This window comes from Dipodomys merriami, unplaced genomic scaffold (assembly GCF_024711535.1).
Source record: "Dipodomys merriami isolate MVZ:Mamm:240054 unplaced genomic scaffold, mDipMer1.0.p SCAF_249, whole genome shotgun sequence".
Taxonomy (NCBI): Eukaryota; Metazoa; Chordata; class Mammalia; order Rodentia; family Heteromyidae; genus Dipodomys; species Dipodomys merriami.
The window spans coordinates 516,913-537,941 of NW_027203926.1; the positions used below are offsets into that span (position 1 = coordinate 516,913).

Genomic DNA, 21,029 nt, shown 5'->3' on the forward strand with positions numbered 1-21,029 from the left:
TGTCCCTGAGCTTTATAATTCAAGAACATGCTTTATCAGTCAAACCACAACACCACTTCTGGCATTTTGATGATTAATTGGAGATAAGAAAAGTCTCATAGACTTTCCTGTGTGGGCAGGCTTTGAACCATGATCCTCCAATGTTAGCCTCTTGAGTAGCTAGGATTAGAAGCATGAGTTACCAGTACCTGTTCAATATACATTTGTAGTGAGCCCAAAATTATGAAAAACCATGCATACTGTGTGTATATCCTATATAAACACATATTGTATATATAATCATGTATAACTATTCAGACATATGTACAGATTGTATATGCATCCAGGCATTAATATATTAGCTTAAAAATTGCTGAGTCAAGAGACCTCCTCTGGTGAATGTGTCTGGCAGACTTGATGAATGATGTTACTTCTCATGTGATACATGACAAGGTAAAAGGAAAGGGAAATTGTGTGTTAGATGAACAACTGTGAATGTTTGAAAAATGAAATGGGAGAAGTGATTTCAGTGCCATTATTATAATTGTCATCACATTTATGTAGAGTGTAAAACAATGTGTAGAAAGTAGAAAAGTAGATGCAGGATATGGTCCAATCAGTAGAATTCTTGTCTAGGAAGAACAAAACACTGAATTTAAACCTTAGTACTGCCAAAAATGAATGAAAAAATGGTACTGTCACTGTATGTGATACACATGTATGAAACATGTTAAAATGTACAAGTGATGTACACCAATAAAAATAGTAGAGCAGATATGAAAGTATAAATTCATATCAAGCTTCCAGTTGGAAACATCAATTAAGAAGATTATTTCCATTTTTATTTTTTGTTCACACTAAAACCAAAGCAAAGAGTGTTTATTGCTGTCTATATCTGTGTCTCATGGTATTTTCCTACAGCAGGAGCTGCTTCTGGTCATTGCTTTTTTTCACTAAATCCACATCTCCAGATATGACAGGTGACATACCCAAGGAGTTTTCTTATCATCTTCCCCTTCCCGTTCCCAGTGCTTGCCATAATGGGGACAACATGGCACTCTATTTTGTTTCATTGCTTCACTGAATTTTAAACAAAGTAGGACAGTCCAAGAATGACCCCAGGCATGAAAAAAAATATATTTATTATGGATAATATAGAAAAAGGAGTCTGAGTTGTCACCTGGTAATCATTTTATTGTTTTGCGATACTAGTATATTAGTAAATCAGCATTAGATAAGTATTAGCATGTGGGGTAGTGAATAAAATTATTATAAATCATTGGGGACTACAGATATGATAGTTCAGTGACACAGAAAACCCTCCTAAATGGAGAATGGATCTTGCTTGATTGGGAGGGAGAGGGGAGATGTGAGAAGGGAGGACAGGAAAGCATTCCTGGCAGGGGAAGGAGGTGAGTGGTGGCTCAGAGGAGGGAACTGCAGATTGCTGCACAGCTGGAGCCAGACAGCAGAGCTCTTCTTTACACTGGAATAAAGCAGAGCTTGTATGAAGGTGGCAAGGAGGCAAACCCATTCAGAACTGGAGTGTCATCAAGGTCGTGTGGATCCACAGAGATTTCAGGTTGAAGTTCTGTAGAATGGTGGTCAGGAATAAAAACAGCCCCATGTGGGCCAGGCCTTCTCCAGCACAAATCTGTTTGCCTGAAATTTTTGTTTAAAAAAATGAAAGCAGGAAAGGACTCCATGTATATAAGTGTGAGCATATGAAGCATTGCAATTGTAACTGGTAAATGTCAATGTTCCTTCAGTGAATTACCGAATGCATGGGGAGGAGGAAAGTTGTACAGATACCAGGGAATATGCAATCTTCACTAATACATTTGGTTTTTAAAAAATCTGAGAATGGCAGCACACATATACACACACTCTCTCTCTCTCTCTCTCTCTCATACACACACGCACACACACACACATACACACACACACTTGTAAATCTAGCACAGGAGGCTAAGACAGAAGAATCTTGAGTTGGTAACTACTTTGGGTTACATTTTTAAGATCCTCTCTAAAAATATACATCCGAAAGAAATCATACCAAACCAAATTATATAAAAAAACTGATTACCATCTTCATGTAAACATTTTATTAAATATTTCTATATGATAAATGCTCTTTAAAAATTTTTCCTCCTCTCTTCCCCCTTTTCTCTTACACTCTAAGCTAGTTGGGGCTTGCTGAATTATTATGTCGGTTACTCTAATATGTTCCCTGCTAAATGGAGGGATCATAATTCTGGAAGACTTGTCTTCCAATAGTATTTTTTTCCTGTGGTTGAGATGAGAATTTAATACAGTTTGTCCTTAACATGAAGGCCTACTCCCATTAGTTCTTTCTTAGTATTATCCATACTTACCTAGAAGGCCTGTGACCATGTATTTTGGCATTTCCCTCCAAACCTTTGTATCTATAGAGTAATATACACACAGGGGTGGTAGACATAGACTTACCTGTGACTCCAAGGGGAATTCACCACATGGAAGTAGTGGCGAGAAACATTGCTTTCATAGTCAATTCAGAAGTCAAATCTTGACTCTGTCACTAACTACCCATGTAGCTGAGTTACTTAAACTATCTGAGCCTTAGTGTCTTCATATATTAAATGGGGATGCTAATAATTCCTTCATGAAATTTGGCGAGAAATTAAAATAATAATAGATTTTGAATTATTACAACTTTAATCAAGGTTTCATTATTTTATTTATAAAAATTTGAGTTTCAGGTTTCTATGATAAACTTTGTTTTAGAGACATCTGTGTTTTTCTAAGAAAACACATTTATATTGCTCATGTGAACTGTCCCCAGAAAAATAATGAATACTTAATGCATTATAATATTGACAGCCCAACTGTCCATTTTACCAGCCTACAGTACCTAAGCTTAAATATTATATCATGAAATTCCTTTTGGCTATGATACATTTTCCCTACAAACATCAAGACACAGACCACATTTCATGTCCTTTTTTGTACTCTTTGTGTCTCTCCAAGCAATAAAATTTTGCCCTTATTGTTTCCCAAATGTGTTCAAATTTTCACTGAAACTCAAAATCATTTGAAAGCATAATTTTCTCATTATTTAAAATGTTTCCCTTTGTGTAAACCAAGTGAAGTTTTAAAGAAAGATTGCTGCTTTCCCCCCATGATATCTACATGACAGATGTAAAGCAGATGTCAAAGGTCATGTTATTAGCTGGGTGCTAGTGACTCATACCTACAATCCTAGCTCTCAGTAAGTTGAGATCCAGGGATCATGATTAGAAGTGAGCCTGGGGTAAGAAAGTCCCTGAAACCCTTATCTTCAATTAAACACACACACACACACACACACACACACACACACACACACACACACACACACACACACACACACACACACACACACACACAGAAGTACAGCTGTGGCTCAAAGTGGTAGAACACCGAAGCAATAAAGGTCAGAGACAGGGCCCAAGCTCTGACTTCAAACCCCACAACTGACAAAAAAAAAAACAACAAAACAAAACAAACAAATGAACAAACAAAAAGTCACAGCCTCAGAGAAGAAAGGTTGCTCCCTGGCCAGACACACAGCACACATTCTACAGGTGTGTCCAGGACACATCTTGGATTGAAAGAAGAGAAGAGTTCTCCATGATCATTGTCGGATATATAACAAATGTTCCTCATAAGATGTCCATAAGATTACTTGACCCTGACACTGTTGATTGAGAGTAAATGTTCTGTTCTTATGGTCCATGACTGTCTTAGAAAAGATCTGCTCTGTCTTCCATCTACTCTCTGTCCCCTTTGAAGTATCTTAAATGTCTTAAAATTCTGCTTATGCCACTTTCTGTTTAATAATTTAGTTCAAGAAAGTGATAAATTAGTTAATACTCCCCCACAAATCCTGAGGTCTTGTAATCTGTGATTGCTTTTCACTTGATGTCCTCAGTGCTCTTCTTTGTCTTTTGGGAAACACCTCATTCTATAGAGGAACTTAAGGGTGACAAATGCCACAAAACATGTGGGAGGGACAGTCTAAATGAGGATTACTCTTTAGGAAGAGAGCATTATGATATATGTAAAGAAAGAATGCAAAGAATCTATGCTTTACCTTGCTCAACTTGGAAGAAATGCACAGACAAACTGAAGCTTCACTAATCTGGTCCAACAGTGAGGATGCATCATGAACAAGGAAACTGCATAGTGCTGCTCTTAATCATGAGCTTAGGGCAAATACACCAGCCCCAAAGAAAGCTTCATATAAGTTCCAACTGAACCCAACTTCCACCAAAGTTATTTTGAGGTATAGCAATATTTTTTTTTTTTTACCTGATGAGAAAGGCATGAAGTAGTCACTTTTCTTTTTTCTTTTTTCTTTTGTAGGTCGTGGGGCTTGATCTCTGGGCCTGAGCACTGTCCCTCAGCTCTTCAGCTCAAGGCGAGCGCTCTACCACTTGAGCTGCAGCGCCACTTCCGGTTTTCTAGTGGTTTATTGGAGATAGGAGTCTCACGGTCTCTCCTGCCCGGGCTGGCTTTGAACCTCGATCCTCAGATCTCAGCCTCCTGAGTAGCTAGGATTATAGGCGTGAGCCACCAGCGCCCGGCTAACTTTTCTTAAAATTACCACTTTCATCCAGAAAGTGGCCAGGGTCAAACATCTCTGGGCTGGGGAATTCCTTTGGGTCATGTAACACAGATGTCAGTGATGTCAATATAGTTGTGCCCTGCCAACAATACACATAGATAACTAAGCAAATTATATAGATAGATAGATCTATATCTATATATACTTAGATCTATATAGATCTATACATATATATCTAGATCTATATAGACCTATGCATACACATACACACACACACACACACACACATATGTATGTATATATGTATATATATGTATGTATATAAAGCCATGTGCCAGAGGCTCACACCTATAATTATAGCTACCCAGGAGGCTGAGATCTGAGGACTGCATTTCAAAGCCAGCACAGGCAAGAAAGTCTTTGAGAGTGTCTCCAATTAACCACCAGAAAACCAGCATGGTGCTGTGGCTCAAAGGGGTAGAGCACTAGCTTTAAGCTAAAAACGTCAGGGACAGTGAGTTCAAGGCCTATGACCAACAAAATAGTTATACAGAGGTAACAGATACCTTAGTTAAAATCACTTAGTTCAATCTTTTGGTCCACAGGTCATGAAGACTTCCAACAAATGAACTGGCTTCAGAACCAATAAATAACTACACAGAAAATATGGATTAAAGGCAAGTATCTCCAAAGTGTAACAGTTCTATAGCAATAGACAAAAAGGATATTGAAGAAGATTAAAGCCCAAAGAACTCAAAAGCATGATTACAAGAAAAATTATTTCAATAAAATAAAAAGAACAGATATAAAATAAGTGAATTTGAAGAGGATATAAATACACAGCTGAATGAAGTAAGACAAACAATGCAATATATCAATAAGAAGTTCAATAAAGATACAGAAACATTAAAAATTAAACTGAAATTTTGGAAATGTAAAGCTATATAAATCAAATAAAAAAACTCAATAGAAAAGAGTGGACCAAATAGTAAATATATTAGAATGGTCAAATGAAGAACTGGGAAACTTGAAAAATCCAACCTATGTAATATAGGCATAGAGGAATGGGAAGAAGCCAATGCTAAAGGAATAGGAACTATATTCAATAATATAATAGGAGAATATTTCCTAAATCTTTAGCAATCCAAGTGCAGGAGGCCTTTAGGGCAGCAAACAGATCATATCAGAAAAGAATCACTCCATGACACATTATAGTCAAACACTAAACATTCAGAAGAAATTAAAGAGTACTGAAAACCAACAAGTCTTCCATGGTGGCAAGCCCATCAGCATAACACCAGATTTCTCAACAGCAGAAACATTAAAAGCAAGGAGGATAGGTAGTCAACAACTACCCATCTATGAGGATTTGTTGTTAGGGGATTTAATTTTTTGAGCTCCAGGTAAATTTTAGGTATGAGACCCTTGTCCATTGTATGGCTAGTGAAGATCTTCTCCCAATCTGTGGGCTTTCTATTGATCTTGCTAGCTATGTCTTTTGCCATGCAGAAACTCTGAAATTTCATGCAGTCCCATTTGTCCAACCTTTCTTTGATTTGTTGTGTTTCTGGGTCTCTATTAAGAAAATTTCGGCCTGTGCCAAGGAAACCTAGGGCTTCTATTCCATTCTGTAATGTTTTCAGAGTGTCTGCTTTGACTCCGAGGTCTTTGGACCATTTAGAGTTGATTCTGGTGCAGGGTGATATATAAGGATCGAGCTTTAGTTTTCTACAAGTGATTAATTTTTCCAGCACCATTCCATTTTTTTTAGCTCCCTTATAGAAGATTAGATGGCTATAGGTTTATGGGTTCATTTCTGGATTTTCAATTCTATTCCATTGGTCCTGAGGTCTATTCTTGTGGCCAATACCAAGCTGTTTTGATTACTATGGCTTTGTAGTAGAGTTTGAAATTTGGTATTGATATTCTTCCAAGCACTGTTCTTTCTGTTAAGGATCATTTTTGCTATTCGAGGTCTTTTATTGTTCCATATGAATTTTTGAATTGCCTCTTCTATTTCCTTGAAGAATGAGCTTGGAATATTGAATTTGTAGACAGCCTTGGGACGTATTGCCATTTTCATGATGTTGATCCTTCCAATTCAGGAGCATGGGAGGTTTTTCCACCTTCTAAGTTCTGTTTTGCTTTCCTTTTTCAGGTTTTTAAACTTTTCATCATAGATGTCCTTCATGTCTTTGGTTAAGTTAATTCTTAGGTATTTTATTTTTTGTGGGGCTATTATGAATGGAGTTGCTTTCCTGATTTCAGCCACGCTTTTCTCATTGTTGGCATACAGAAAAGCCATTTGATTTTATACCCTGCTACTTTGCCATCCAGAATACAGTGCCTTACCCTTCCTCCCTCCATTCCTGTGCCCCCATTTGTCCCTACTCCAATGTTTCCATTTCCTGGTATTTGTTTTGATAAAAATATGGAACGCTTCACAAATATGACTGTCACCCCTGCACAGGGGTCATGCTAATTTTCTCTGTATTGTTCCCATTTTACCATATGTGCTGTCTAAGCCAGCACCACACTAAAATTTTTAAACATATAAAAAGAAGAATCCCAGGCGTTCATACATAGTGAGACCACATAAGGATACTTTTAGGAAAGGAACACAAAGGTTTAATGTCTATGTGCATCTGATCATACAAAGTAATATGTTTATTGGAATGAACTGCAGGAAATGTAAACAAGAGTTTTTGTTTTTTGCTGCTTTTGTTTTCTTTCCATTTGGTTCTGTTTGTTCATTTATCTTTCTCTGGGAATGTAAGGGGGAACAGAATGGAGGGACACAGGATCAACAAATGAAACAGTGGAACTCACTAGACACTGTGTTGAAAATGAACTACAACTTGTGGGTGGGGATGAAAGGGAAAAACTGAGAGAGCCATGGAAGGAGTGGCATTATCTAAGAAGAAATGTACTCTATCTGACATGTAACTGTAACCCCTCTGCACATCACTTTTATAATAAAAAAATAAAAAGAAGAAGAATCATTACAGAGAATAGATCTGACTCAAAATATAATCATATTCATGTTCAAAATTCATACATAAATAACAGTACAGAGTAAACTTCCCTAATGTTATTTTTTTAAAAACTTCCAAAATCTACTTAAGATACCAAACTTTACTGTGAAATATCAAGCTTAAAATTGTTCCTGACAATCATAAATGCTGTCTGCAGTGCAAAATTTCAACAAAGCAAAATTATAGAATAGGAAAGAAGAGGAAAAGCAAGCATAAATTATTAACCCAGATATTATGGTAATACACCCTAAAATTCCAAACAAGTCTACAGTTATTATGAGGTAATCAGAATGTTTAAACCAATTACATTTCTATATTTCAGGTACAAATGATAGGAAAGGCACCATAAAAATAATAACAATCAATCCAGGAACTGGTGGCTCATGTCTGTAATACTAGCTACTCAGGAGGCTGAGATCTGAGGATCATGGTTCAAAGCCAGTTCAGACAGGAAAGCCCATGAATCTCTTATCTCCAGCTAACCACCAGAAAACTGGAAATGGCACCGTAGCACATACTGGTAGATCACTAGCTTTGAGGAAGTGAGCTCATAGACAGGGGATAGGCCCTGAGTTCAAGCCACAAGGCCAACATAAAAATAAAATAATAACAGTCAAAACACTAAATATTTAGAGAAATATGAATATATTTGTGATTGGCTCTATTGAAAATAAAATATTACTTGGAAAATAAAGTAAAGAATAGGCAAATTGGAAACATGACTCGTTCATGTATTGAAGAAATCAAGGTAACATTTTCCCCAAAATTTATCTAGACCTTTACTGTAGGCATAAGAAACATCCCAGCAGAACATTTTGAGAAATTGATTAAAAAAATAAGCTTGTGCATTCATTTGGAAATTTTAAAAAAGTATAGAAACAGAAGAATAAGAGGGAGGAGAAAGAGGAGGAAGAAAGGGAGGAGGAAGTGGAGGAGGAGGAGGAGGAGAAGAGGAGGAGGAGGAGGAGGAGGAAGAAGAGGTGGAGGTGAAGGTGGGAGAAAGAAAAAGATGAAGAAACGAAGAAGACCCCCAAACAAAAAGAATTTAAGGGCAGAACAAAATTGGAAAGTTCACAGTGCCAGATACCATGGATATTATTGCATGGATATACAACCCCAAACTTATTATAATACAAACTCTCCTGAGCAGCCAACTGTGAGACTTTCGCAGCTCTCTCATGTGATGTGCAGGAGAATCCCACAGTGAACTCAGGAACTCAGGCTCCCTACTGAGGCTCAGCAGAGAAGGAACAAGCTCACCTTGGGAATGATGTAGTCTCTGAATTTAACATCACGGGTCATTGCATGGGGCCAGTTGTTGGGTATGAGAACAATGTGTCTCTGGATCTCATGAAGCATAGCATCTGTGTAGGACATGTGGCTCCTGTCCTACATGCAGGGGACAGAAATAGAATGTAGGAGTCTGGAGGAAGATGGCGGAGGAGAAGCTGGGGGTAAACAAGCTTTTGTGTAGAAACCAGTTTTAGTGTTCCAGTGGAAAATTGAAGGCTACATCATTCCCAAAGTACGCAACTTTTGTCTATGCTCTACCTCAGTGCTCTTCATGTTCCTAGATCCACAGAATAATCTCAATTCTCTGCAAACAGAAGAAGAGTAAATATAAAACTCCTACATGTTTCAGCTTAATAGATTTTTCAGCTGCTTCCAGTTTGGGGTTGTTAAAACTTGGACACAGGTCTCATGTCTGGCAGTATATGTCTTCTGATTTTGTTCTACATCTTTGAAATTGTTTGGCTATTCATAGGTGTTAATGATACATGTTCAGTTTGTTAATCTTGTAAAGACTGCCAAGGGAATTTTTTTGCATGGATATTAATAGATTGATGTGAAACTGTGGAAAGGAGCAATGGTGAAGTAGCTAGGATAACAGGAAGGAGCCATCAGTGCCAGATATTTAGCTTCTTTTGAACACTTTACTGTACCTGCTAGGGTGTCCAGGACAGTGCTGGAAAGACTGGTGGTCATGGTAATTCTTCTTTCCCACAAGGGAAGTCAAGAGGCTTTACTACCTCACTCCCAAAATGATACCTTCAATAGATTTTGTAAATATCCTTAATCAGATAGGGAACTTTTTACTCTTCTATGTCTTTGATCATAAAAATGTGTACAATTTTATCAAGTTTATTCTCTGCATCTATTTCCTTACTTAAAGCACATATCAAACTATTATTATTGCATTTGGATTAGTGTAAACATCTGGTCTTTGTAAGCAGGAAGGAGTCCTTTCTTTATTTCCTTTCAGTATACTAATATTAACAGAGAATCCAGCCAACGGTCATGTGAAATGCTCCTTGAAAGACCCTAGCCCCCTAGGATACTTTCGTCAACGGGAGGGCGCCCCAGAAAACACAGACTCCAGGCCGGGAGATGCAATAAGCAAGAGGAGTTTATTCAACGTTTGCGCAAATGGACTCTCTGCCCCGGTCAGTCAGAGAGCCCCGAGCAGGGTTACAAGCCTTTTTAAAAGCAAAAATCACAAGATTAACGCATAACACAAAGCATCCCATGATTGGTCCATTTAAAGGTCATCATATACGCCAACAATCACTTTGCCACGCGGGAAATTTTGTAACACTCTTTGCAAAATGACTGGCTCATGGTTGGTCTAAGGGGGGTTTTCATGATTACAGGCCTATGATTGGTTGAGGCTTAGCTTGTGGTCTTGCCAGGTGGTCATTATCTCAAGGTCCTGTCTGGGGAATTTCTAAATGGGAACTGAGGAACACGTACTGTCTGTTCTTTATCTATGACCACTGACCTTGTCCTAGGGCCAGCATCTGGTCTCTGAGACTTTACCCAATTTCTTATTTCCAGGGAGGGGGTTGGTGTTAGCGCAAGCAAGCAAGTTTACAGAAGCAGAGTCAGCAGTTAGTAAATTGTAAAATGGACGCAGCCCTAATTTTTCTAATTCTTCACTCCTCAGAGTGGCTTTGTGCCACTGTTGTCAATAAATTAGATTCCAGATAAGATTTTTTTAATGAAAACTACATGTTCTATGCATGTGACACTCGATCACATGGGTGAAGTTGAGACAAAAATGACCCTTCTGTTATTGTTTATCGTACTACTCTCCTCAATAAGTAGATATCTGCTAGCTCTTTCCATCATTGAGACTGGGCTTTTATGTGTACTTAAAACCAATGGTATGACACTTTAATACCACACTAAATAATAATTTTAAACAACTCTCCATGTCCAAATGAAGACAAACTGCATAGCAATGTTATAGATCAGTTGTATAGTTCTTTGGTTTTGTTTTTGTGTTAACCCTCCAGAAGATCACATTGCTAAACAAATCAAATATCCATTGATAAGAAGTGAGGTGAACAGATACTACAGACATTCAAATACAATCTTCCCTTAAAAAACACAGTCCAGAAGACCAGAGGAACATGGTGGTGATACAGCTGGGCGCTATATGTGAGCTCTCTCCAAGAAACCAGCTTTTGCAGTTCAGGGAATAATTCACTTTGGGAAAAATCACACCAAGTGAGCCATAATAGTACAGAGATTCTGCCCAGTGAGAAAAAATTAAGCAGTTTGCACTAGAAGACAGACTTGAGCACAAGCAGTTGCTATGGCAGCTGGCGGCTGCCAGCGGCTGCCATGGGACTGGGTAGACAAACCTGGAGCAAATGCGCTGGAGACTGAGAACCACATTTCTTCACCTACCTCCATTGTGGAGTGGACAACCAGGAGCAGAATTCCACATCGTGCTGATTACTGGTGCAGATCAGGACTGGTTGAAAACCCAAGGAAAATCCTGAGTGTCCCTACTCCTTCCGATGGAACAGCTCAGGGAAGGCAGCCCCCTCTCCACCACCGGAGAATGATGCCATATTGGATACTGGCAAAGACTCTGCCATAATAGCTAGCAGATTACTAGGGACACAAAAGCAGCAGGCAACACCATTTCTCTTCAGGGCAAGGAATTAGACCTGTGAGAGCCGGCTCCACCCAGGGGGAGGCTGTCCCACCCAGAAGGGAGGAAGTCCTCACCCCCCAGGGCAGATCAACCTTCACTACCTGGTGAAGGTAAGTGATGGGGGGGGGGGGGACAGCCACGACTCCCTGCAGGCAGCAAAGAAATTCTACCATACCTAAGCCTAACTGGCAGCTTATCCGACTGCAAGAATCTCACTAAAATTCATTAAAAATAAAAAAACCTGGACAGGCTACAAAAGCCGAGAGAGGGTATAGTTTAGTGGCCCAAAGGGGGCTCCCCAATTTGGAAAAAGTCACTGACTCCAGACAGGCCAACCACAACCACGCACAAGCTCAGTCCCAGCAGCAAGAAACTACCGTCTCCAGCCACCTCTTCTCGGCAGCACAAAGTAAAAAAAAAAAAAAAAAAAATAGCAGTTCATGCTTTTTAGTCTGGGAAGAAGTCGCAAAGTCCCCAACCCTGTAAAGCAGAACATTTTTCTGCGCACCCATTTTTCTACTTGGTTGGATTTGAGAATCCAACCAAGCAACCGGGAAAACTGACCATTACGAGCAAATAAAGATGCCATCAAGTGACTGGAATGCAGACTTAGGGGAGACAGAAGATCCTCCAAATAAGTAGAAGATACTTTTTTCTCTTTTTCCTTTTTCCCCAATTATATATATATATTTCATTTTTTTAACTTCTTTAAAAATTTTTTTGCTCGTTCTCTTTATTTTCTGTAACTAGTTCAACTCTCTGTTACCTTTTTACCTGTCAGCTTATGTGTTTTTGTTTTTAGTTTTGTTTTCTTGCTTTTTCTTTTCACAACAAACCTGCTGAGTTTTTTCCTTCCTCATTGCTGTTCTGTTCAAAACTGCATTACAGCCTACGGTGACCACTTGGCTTCTTCCATAACTGTGTATAGACTTCATTCAGAGTATAAATTGATTACCCAGTTCTCTACTGTACAATTAGTACTCTTAATTTTAGTATTATTATTTCATATGTACATAATTGTTCTAAATTTTTATTTTTATATGTATTTTTCTTTCCTTTTTTTGTTTTGGGTATTTTGGGTTTTTTTTTTTTTGTTCTTTTTTTGTGGTTTGGTTTTTTTCTTATTTTGTTGTTTTAGTTTTTGTTCTTTCTTACTTAGAAGTTAGTCATAACTATCCTCCCTCTGTTCCTTTTCTTTGCTACATCTCTCTAATATGATTTTTCTCCTCCTATATTTCATTGTATATCTTAATCTTTCCCCTAACTGCACCTCACCCATTTACAAGCATTTCTACTCCGTAAGTACTTCTGTTTTCTTTACTCTGTTGATCCCCAAGTGTGAAAATTGAGATATACTATATTAGTAGTCAGTGAGACTGTGCCAAAGTAGCTCAGGGTGTTATCCCTTTTGCCCAAACCATCCTAAACCTCAGAACAAAGCTACTCACTGATTACAACTGTTTATAATCCCTACTTCTGAAACACAGTACCCTACACCTGATAAAGATAAACAGAGATAAATGAGGGAATACCTATCAACAATTGGGAACCTCTAAAATCAGTGCAAAGATACTTCCCAGGTGTGTATTTTTTTTCTAAAACTGTACTCAGTGGTAGTATCAGGTCTACTCACATGTCCAATAGAGGAGTGATGGAGTGAAATACCTATTTGGATTGTGTACCAAAGACTGCACACCCCCAGGGCTCTGAGTTGGTGCTTATCTTAAAATTGTGTGCTGGTGAGGGACTGGATATACTTTCTTCTCCAACAAAGGAGAAATATAGGGAAAACACCTATTTTTGAGTGGAAACCTCCAAAGTCTGTACAACTGAAGGGCTTTGGGTTTAGGCTTGCTATAAAATTGTGTTCTGGTGGGGAAGTAGAGAAATTTTCAATTGCAAAAAGGAGAAATATAGTGAAAGTATCCATTTTGAGTGTGAACTTCCAATTCCTTTGTAACTAACTACAGGGCTCTGGGAGGGGACTGATCTTAGAAGTGTGATTTAGTATGTAATTGATATAATCTTACTCCTCCAAAAGGTGATATACTGTGAAAACTCCCATTGTTTATTGTAAACCTCTAAAGTCTGTGCTCTGGGTTTGTGCTGTTCTTAGTTGTCAGTTCTGGTGTGTAATAGGATATAATAACACTCCCAAAAAGGTGAGATAGTTTGAAAATATCCATCATTAATTATAAACTTCCAAAATGTGGGCAACAACAGTGCTCTGGGTTGGTACTTGTGTTCTAGTGAGGAACTGGATTTGCTTTCACTCTCAAATGGGCAGAACAAGCCACAGAAACAAAAGAAAAATGACAAGTCACAAAATCTCAAATCCCACCCAGGATAAACAGGCAATAGAGTGGTTAATAATAATAATAAATCCAGAATGTATCTTTCAAAATGCTTTACAAACACTACTGGTAAACAAGCTGAATGAAAAAATTGAAAGCCTACATAAGGCTATGAGTGAGCATGATGAGGCAAACAAAAGATTAATAGAAGATTCATGAAATCCACACCAGAAAGCTGAATGAATTCCCACAAAAGGAAAGTGAATCCAGTGAAAGTATAGCCACTCAACTAAGGGATTTGAGAGTGAACATGGAAAACAAATCAAGAAGGCAAAGAAATCCATACAAGATCTAAAACAAAGCTTCAAAAAAGAAATTGAAGGCATTAAAACTGAGCAATTAGAAGGAGAGAGAAAAAAACAAAGTAGTAAATCTGGACAGTAAGCTAGACTATTCAGAAAACTGTATCTCTGGGATAGAAGACAGCCTAGACATTTTAGAGAAAAAACATACAAGTATTCAAAACAAATCCAAAAAATATGATATATCTATTCCACATATAGAAGAAACCTTCAGAAGGCCTAATTTAAGGCTAATGGATATCGAAGAGGGTCTAGCAACAGAAGCCAAAGTTCTAGGAAATTTATTTAACAGAATCCTAGCAGAGAACTTCCCAAACATGAAAAAAAAAAAGGCCCATTCAGATACAAGAAGTTTTAGAACCCCAAACAGACCAGACCAGAACAAGACATCCCTTCACCACATTGTAATCCACACAGGATCAATAGAAACCGAGAAAAGGATCCTTAATGCTGTCAGAGAGAAAAGATGAATCACCTATAAAGGGAAACCAACCAGGATAACTAAATCTCTCAGCAGAGACCACGAGAGCAAGAAGAGCCTGGAACAATTATCAACCAAGAATAGTGTACCCAGCTAAACTCTCCTTCATAACTGAGGGAAAATAAAAACCTTCCATAACAAAGAAAAACTGAAACAATATAGCTCCGCTAAACAATCACTACAAAATATAGTTAAGATGTCCTATACATAGAGAACCAACTAGAACACAATGAAGTAAGAGAAACATCCCCCAAACAGAGAATTAGATAAACATAGGCAGAACCTAGGTGACACAGCCCCTAAGAAGCTGGATAACATGACAGGAACTACCAAACACCTCTCAAACTTAACTCTCAATATTAATGAAGTTAAGTCTCCAATCAAATGACATAGAATCTGTAGTTGAATCAAAAAGCAGGATCCGTCTATCTGCTCTCTCCAAGAGATGCATCTTCCCTACAAAAACAAACATATTCTGAAAGTGAAAGGCTGGAATAAAATCTACCAAGCAAACGACCCCCACAAACAGGTTGGAATAGTAATCCTAATATCAAATAATATAAATTTCAAATTAAAATTAGTGAGAAGAGATAAAGAAGGATACTACATACTTACAAAAGGATCTCTCCTCCAGGAAAATATAATAATTCTAAATATTGATTCACCAAATACTGGAGCACCCAAATTTATCAAAGAAACACTACTTTCCCTAAAATCATACATAGATCCAAAGACATTGATTGTTGGCGATTTTAACACACAACTTTCCAGGCTGGATAGATTAACAGCAAAAATTCAACAGAGAAACAACAGATCTAAACAACAGCATAGATCAACTAGACTTAACATACAATAGAATATTTCATCCATCAGGAACAGATTACACATTTGTCTCAACAGCACATGGAGCATTCTCTAAAATAGACCACATTTTAGGTCACAAAAAATTGTCCAAATTCAGAAACATTGGAATTATGTCCTGCATTCTCTCAGACCACAAGGAATAAAATTAGAACTCAACACCAAATGCCACCAAAGAAAATCCTATAACACATGGAGGCTGAATGAACAACACACTTTTGAACCAGGAATGGGTCATGGAAGAGGTTCAATTCAAATGTGTATGATATTTAACAAAAATGAACATAAAAATTACCAGCTCCTCTGGGACATGGCAAAGGCATTACTAGGAGGAAAGCTCTGAGTTCTAACATCAACAAATTAGAGAGATCTCAAACTATCAATTTAATGATGCACCTGAAGCTCCTTGAAAAAGAGCAACAAACCAAACCCCAATCCAGTAGATGGAAACAAATAATTAAAATTAAATCAGGATTAAATAAATTAGAGTCCAAAAAAACCATAGAGAGAATCAACAAAACAAAGTATTGGTTCTTCGAAAAAATTAACAAATTGACAGAACCTTCACAAATCTTATCAGAAAAAGAAGAGAACACATCCAAATAAACAAACTCAGAGATGAGAATGGGAACATCACCATAGAAACATCCAAGATTTAGAACATTATAAGGGAATACTTCTCAAAACTTTATGCTAATAAGTTTGAGAATCTGGGTGAAATGGAATAATTTCTAGCAAATATTGATATGCACAAACTAAACCAAGATGAGTCAAACCAACTTAACAGACCCATATTAAGCATCAAAATAGAAATAGCAATAAGAGACCTCCCATCCAAGAATATCCCAGGACCAGATAGGTTAACTGCTGAATTCTGCCAGACCTCAATACTCAATACTCCTCTAACTCTTCAATGAAATTGAAAATGAAAGCTCGCTACCAAACTTCTATGAAGTCATCATAACCCTCATCCCAAAACCAGGCAGGAACTCATAAAAGAAAGAGAACTGTAGACCCATTTCTTTGATGAACATTGGTGCAAAACTTTTCAACAAAATTTTGGCCAATCAACTTCAAAAACATAAAAAAAAAGTACATCACGATCAAACAGGATTCATTTCAGGGATGCAAAGCTAGTTCAATATATGCAAACCAATTGATATAATTCATAAAATAAGCAAGATCAGGGATAAGAACCACACGATTATCTCAATAGATGTAGAAAAAGCATTTGACAAGATCCAACACCCCTTTATGATGAAAGCTCTGGAAAAGCTATGAATCCAGGGAACATTTCTCAAGAGAATAAAGGCTGTGTATGACAAACCTACAGCCAGTATTATACTTAATGGCAAAAAGCTAAAGCCATTTCCTTTAAAGTCTCCACTCCTCTTCAATTTAGTATAGGGTGCCTAGCTAGAGCAATATGACAAAAAGCAAACATAAAGGGGATACAAATAGGGAAAGATGAAGTAAAACTCTCTCTTTTTGCAGATGACTTGATCTTGTATTTAAAGCTCCCCGTGGATTCTATTCCCAAGTTACTCGAGCTGATTCTAAATTTGGCAAAGTAGCAGCATATAAAATTAACTCTCAAAAAATTAATGGCTTTCCTGTATGCTAATAATGAGAAGACCATGGCTGAAATCAGGAAAGCAACTCCTTTTATAATAGCCCCACAAAAAATAAAATACCTAGGAATTAACTAAAGAAGTGAAGGACCTCTATGATGAAAACTTTAAAAACCTGAAAAGGGAAATTAGAGCAGAACTACAGAAGTGGAAAAACTTCCTATGCTTCAGGATAGGGAGGAATAACATCGTGAAAATGGCAATACTGCCAAAGGCTATCCATAAATGCAATTCAATACACATCAATTCTTCAATGAAATAAAAGAAGAAATCCAAAAATTCATATGGAACAATAAAAGACCCCAAATATCAAAAACAATCCTTAGCAGAAAGAATAGTGCTGGAGGAATATCAATACCAGACTTCAAACACTACTACAAAGCCATAGTAATCAGAACAGCTAGGTACACGCACAAGAACAGACCTTAGGACCAATGGAATAGAATGGAAGATCCAGAACTGAAGACCCAGTAATGAACCCACAGACCTATAGCCACCTAATCTTTGATAAGGGAGCTAAAAATATACAAAGGAAGAAAGATTGTGTCTTCGGTAAATGGTGTTGTCAAAATTGAAACTATATCCATATATATCACCTTCCACCAGAATCAACTCCAAATGGATCAAAGACTTCTAAGTCAAAGCAGATACCATGAAAACATTACGGGAAGGAATAGGAGAAACTCTAGGGCTCCTTGGTACAGGCCGAAATTTTCTTAATAAAGACCCAGAAACACAACAAACAAAGAAAGGTTGGACAAATAGGATTACATGAAACTGCAGAGCTTCTGCATGGCAAAGGACATAGCTAGGAATATTAATAGAAAGCCCAGGATTGGGAGAAGATTTTCACTAGTCTTACAAAGCACAAGGGCCTCATATCTAAAATATACTTAGAACTCAAAACATTAAATCCTCCAAAAACAAATCCTCATAGAAACAACTGCACCATCAACAAGTGGCCTGACTTAAAGAGAGACTTCTCTGAAAAGAAATAAGAATGGCCAATAAACACATGAAGAAATGCTCAACTTCTCTGGCCATAAAAGAAATGCAAATCAAAACAACATTGAGATACCACCTCACCCCAGTTAGAATGGTTATAATCAAGAACTATAATAACAACAGATGCTGGAGGGGAGGTGGCCAAAAGGGAGCCCTACTGCATTGTTAGTGGGAGTGTATACTTGTTCAACCACTTTGGAAAGCAGCATGGAGGTTCCTCAAAAGACTCCACATAGAGCTCCCCTATGAGCCAGCAATTCCACTTTAGGGCATTTACCCAAACAATGACAAACAAGGCTGTACTAAATCTACCAGCACAACTATGTTTATTGCAGCATTATTCACGTGGTGTTCTCTTCATCGGTTACCTAATGAAACCTACCTATTTAATATTCCTTACCTATGGTGCCATGACTCGGATGGGGTTTTTGAGTTGGAAATGTTAGAATTTCCCAACCACCCCCTTTCCATGAACCTAACTGCCTGGAGACACCATGTGAGACTTTTCACCAATACCATTGCTGGCCTTCACATCCACGTCCACACTACTTCTCTACTCTGGTGAGTGAAACTACTGTCTATGGTTCTCTGTTGCTCAGTCTCTATCCAGATGTTGTGCCCCGCCAGAGACCTCCTATGGTCTTTAGTCAAAAGGCCGGTCATCTCCGAAGCTGAGGACGCTTGGTTTGGGGGCTTGGCCATTTCTCTTTAGAGGGCTCTAAGGGAAGTCAGGATGCTGCTTCTGCCTGGTCAGCTCTCCTTCACTCACCAGACTGACTCTCCTACACATTTAATGGGTGCTGTGAGTCACACTCAAGCCATGCAACTCCTTTGAAATGCCTCCTGCGCTCCCTGGAAAGCCAGAGTGCCTAATTTTTATGTCATTCTCAGTTTTAAACAGTTTTTGCCACTGCAATGGTAAATTGTTGGAAATCTGTTTACTTTCAGGCTCTCTTTGCTCTCTCTCTCTGCCAATCATGTCTAACTTTCCCTATCTTTCCCTTTCTCTTTTCTACAACATTTTTGGCTTGTGCCCTGAAGAGTGGGATGCAGGCTGGGTCCCAAGGATCCCCCTCTAGGTTCCCTCTCAAAGGCTAGCCGTTCTAGGTTTGAAAATTGTCAGAGTTTTCATTTGTGTAGGTTTTCTTTGCTTTTTTTCAGAAACTTGCAAACTTGGCCACATGGTGGGTTAAGAGTTGGGTCTCATCTGACTCTTAACCTTCCACCAAGCTTACTACTACACCCACTTCTGCAGCCTCCCCCGCCAATCACAATATTTGGGCCTTCCCAGTGAGGTATACCCCGTTTTGCAGCCTCCCCTGTGAGGCCCTCCCCTCTTTTGCAGCCTCTGAAGCGAGGTGCACCCCCTATTTGTGGCATCCCCAGCGAGGATCCCTCTGTTTTGTGGCCTCCCCCATGAGGTGCCCCCTCTTTTGCAGCCTCTCCCACAAGGCCCCCACTCTGTGGCCTCTAATTCAAGGTCCCCTCCCCTGTGGGACTCCTCCTCTGCCTTTGTAGTGGGGGTAGAACCTGAAGTTCCATGTGTGGTAGAAGCAATGCACCCTCACTGTCAAAATCTTTAGCTCTTGATTCAAAACTCTGGCAAAGTAGCAGGGTATAAAATTAACCCTCAAAAATCAATGGCTTTTCTGTATGCCAACAATGAGAAAAGCGTGGCTGAAATCAGGAAAGCAACTACATGCATAATAGCCCTACAAATAACAAAATATTTAGGAATTAACTTAACTAAAGAAGTGAAGGACCTTTATGATGAAAACTTTAAAAACCTGAAAAAAGAAATCAAAACAGAGCTTAGAAAGTGGAAAAACCACCCATGCTCCTGGAATGGAAGGATCAACATCGTGAAAATGGCAATACTTCCCAAGGCTATCTACAAATTCAATATTCCAACCTCATTCTTCAAGGAAATAGAAGAGGCAATCTAAAAATTCATATGGAACAATAAAAGACCTTGAATAGCAAAAACGATCCTTAACAGAAAGAACAGTGCTGGAGGAATTTCAATACCAAATTTCAAACTCTACTACAAAGCCATAGTAATTAAAACATCTTGGTAATGGCACAAGAACAGACCTCAGGACCAATGGAATAGAATTGAAAACCCAGAAATGAACCCACAGACCTATAGCCATCTAATCTTAGATAAGGGAGCTAAAAAAATAGAATGGAAGACAGCCTCTTCAGTATAAATGGTGCTGGCAAAACTGATTAATCACTTGTAGAAAACTGAAGCTAGATTCTTATATATCACCCTGCACCAGAATCAACTCTAAATGGTCCAAATACCTCGGAGTCAAAGCAGACACTCTGAAAACATTACAGGATGGAATAGGAGAAACCCTAGGTCTGTTTGGCACAGGCCGAAAATTTCTGAATAGGGACCCAGAAACACAACAAATCAAAGAAAGGTTGGACAAATAGGATTGCATGAAATTGCAGAGCTTCTGCTTGACAAAGGACATAGCTAGCAAGATCAATAGAAAGCCCACGGATTGGGAGAAGATCTTCACTAGCCATACAATGGACAAGGGTTTCATATCTAAAATATACCTGGAACTCAAAAAATTAAATCCCTTAACAACAAATCCTCAAAGAAACAACTGCCCAATAAATAAGTGGGCTAAAAACTTAAAGAGAACTTTTCTGAAGAGGAAAGAAGGATGGCCAATAGGCACATGAAGAAATGCTCAACCTCTCTAGCCATAAAAGAAATGCAAATCCAAACAACATTGAGATACCACCTCACCCCAGTTAGAATGGCTATAATCAAGAACTCTAATAACAATAGATGATGGAGGGGATGTGGACAGAAGGGAACCTTACTGT

The 21,029-nt window shown here is 38.3% G+C and overlaps 1 non-coding gene and 1 pseudogene across 1 annotated transcript; both read right to left on the minus strand.

Moving 5' to 3' along the window:
- Positions 1–1,391: 1,391 nt before the first annotated feature.
- On the minus strand, positions 1,392–9,588 carry LOC138836089 (cytochrome P450 2C26-like; annotated as a pseudogene).
- Positions 6,993–7,099, minus strand: LOC138836132 (U6 spliceosomal RNA). Its single transcript, XR_011374913.1, has one exon. It is a non-coding gene; the product is annotated as a U6 spliceosomal RNA (small nuclear RNA).
- Positions 9,589–21,029: the final 11,441 nt, after the last annotated feature.